This window comes from Cyprinodon variegatus, unplaced genomic scaffold (genome assembly GCF_000732505.1).
Source record: "Cyprinodon variegatus isolate N-32 unplaced genomic scaffold, C_variegatus-1.0 Scaffold13, whole genome shotgun sequence".
Lineage (NCBI taxonomy): Eukaryota > Metazoa > Chordata > Actinopteri > Cyprinodontiformes > Cyprinodontidae > Cyprinodon > Cyprinodon variegatus.
Window position 1 is genome coordinate 1871853 of NW_015150466.1, and position 2614 is coordinate 1874466.

The 2614-nt window shown below is 38.7% G+C and overlaps 1 protein-coding gene across 1 annotated transcript in view; it reads left to right on the plus strand.

Annotated features, from left to right (window-relative positions):
* LOC107089782 (chromodomain-helicase-DNA-binding protein 6-like) overlaps positions 1-2614 on the plus strand; it is a 59611-nt gene that overhangs the window by 2481 nt on the left and 54516 nt on the right. The gene's annotated exons all lie outside the window — the stretch shown is intronic.

Here is a 2614-nt window from a genome sequence, read left to right on the forward strand (position 1 = left end):
TGCAATTGATTAAACTCAATCTGAAAAACAAAAATCAAACACAAAATCTGCAAATGAATTGTCTTGACAAATAAAAACATGAAAGGGGCTCTGCCGATAATGCAAGCGTAGAAGAAGAAATGTGCTGTTTACCTGTGCAAAGAAAGAAACAACGAAAGAAAAATGTTTGAGGACTTCAGTGTTGAGGAAGAGCATGAGTTCTTTGCCGAGCTGAATCCTTTAAAGCGGCCAAACTCTTGAACAGAACCCGACCTCCAGAAGATGATCAGAAATGGAGTACAGGGTGTTCACGGCCGACTCCGCGGCAGCTCAGAAGGTCATTAAACATCCGACATGATGACGATGCTTCTGCAGAGAGCCTGAAGGATCCTAGAAGATGAGCCTGACCCAGATCCGACCGGTTCAGCCAGCTGCTGCTTGACAGATTTAGAAGCTGTTTGTTTCCTCAGGCTAAAAAAAAACAACTTCTTGATTCTTTTTACAACCTTTGGTGTTGATGTTTATTTTAACAAGGTAAAAAAAATCACTTTGTGGTTTCTCTGGAATGTCAGGAGACACTGAATAAAAAGAAAGGAATCGAAGAGGAAGAAGTTTCTTAAAAGGAATGGGGGGGCGGATTTCATAGTGAATAACTTTCTATTTACTCTACTTTCTATTTTCTAACATTAGACACAATGTCAACGGCTAACTAAGTCAATACAGTCGGCCCGAGATAGCCATGGGTACTTGTATAATGCCACAAACAAGTACCTGGGACTCTCATATATATATTATCGTGGCATTTAAAAAAGTTAAAATACAAAGTGAAAAAAAAAAATATGATTATAAAAATAATTTTGTCAGAAATATTGTATCGCAATATATTTGTGCGGAACTACTTCAGGTTGATTGTAAACCAACGACTCCGGAGTCGCATGCGGCTCCTTAGCGTCCCCCTTGTGGCTCCTTTGAGTTCTTTCAAAAATGTATGAAAATCAAATTTTTTTTTTGTTTGTTTGTTTAAATATGGTGCGCAGGAAGTCAAACAAAAATGTATTATGTTTTCCAATGCTGTAAACATTTGTATAAGAAATAAATGTAAACAATAATAGCCATAGAAATCAGTGGTCATAACTTGTAACCAGGGTGTCGCGATACCAGGCAAACAAAGCTGCAGGTGTGTCTCGGACCATGGAACCCAAAGGGAAAAAAGGAAGATGGCTGATGAGAAAAGAGAATTCAAAGATTGAAGGATTGCCTGCATTTTTGCTTTGTATTGAGAGGCATTTCCAGGGAAGGCTAAATATGCAGCGACCACCAAACTGGGAGTGAGAGAACAAGTGCGAAAGCAGAACTTCTAGATAAATTAGAGGAGAGCAAAGATAGATTTTAGAAGTGGATTGCATCTCCAAACTCCACTGCTGTTTGGTTGCAAGGATAGAAAACCGTTCACAGAACGAACAGGTAGTGCTCTGATGCAGGGATGGGAACCTTCTTCCATTTTTCCACCTAATCTTCAAAATAACAATAACACCAAGGAACGCTGATGAAGGAGTATGTTGGATTTCAGGGTTAGAGAGCTCTGCTCTGATGGATGTCAGTTCCTGCTTGGTTCCTCATGACTCAATCAGCTCCTCCCAACAGAAACACGTCCACCATAGAAAGATTCCTTTATCCTGTTTCTATAATATCATCAATGCAACGAAACCTAAAACGCGCAGTAAATTCTACGCGGTGAGAGCGTTCACTGCTCCTCCCTTACCTCATGCTACTATTTGACATTTGCTCCAGAATAAACATTGAATCATAAATGATTATTATATATTTAAGCCCACATAGTCCTTTTCTATAGTAGGATAATATACTTAGAGCCGTACGAGGCTCCAAGTGTATTATATAAGACTTCTACATTTTTGCCGCTTCAGACAGATTTATTTTTTGTTTTTTTGGTCAAATGTGGCTCTATGAGCAGTTTGTGTTACCGATCCCTGGTAAAGCCGTATATTCGGGATAGTGGAGATAGCCATGGGTACGTGTTTAATGCCACTTTGCACTTTCGGTACTTCAGTATTATTGTGCTCCATTAACATAATCCTTTTGTTGTTATGGATTTGTATAATATGTTATGTTTCCAAGTTTGAAGACGTTTCACTTCCCATCTAGGAAGCTTTTTCAGTTCAAAATGTCAGGAATAGCGTTGAGATTCAGGCTTTATGACAATTTGAATTGAAAAAGGAAACATCTTCAAACTTGGAAAACAAAGTCCAGGATTGTTTTAAATTTTCTTTTTTTTTTGGGAATTCAGAAAAACTGCTTCAGAGGCATAACCAGTTAGAGGGAATGGCTGCTGGGGTTACTTCCCAGTGCTACACTGGATCGAAATAAAGTAATAATAGTTAAAGCTTTTATGAAACTTAAGATTGAAGCTCCAGTTTCCTTGCACACATCTTAAAAAAAAATAAAATGTGTAGCAAAGGATGTAGGGGACTGATTCAGGCCCCTCCTCTACCCTGGACAACGGGCCCAGCTAAACTTAGTCTGTCAGGGATCCACTTGGTTCTGATCAATTCAATTCAGTTCAGTTTATTTATAAAGTGCCAATTCACAACACATGTAATCTAAAGGCCTTTAATGT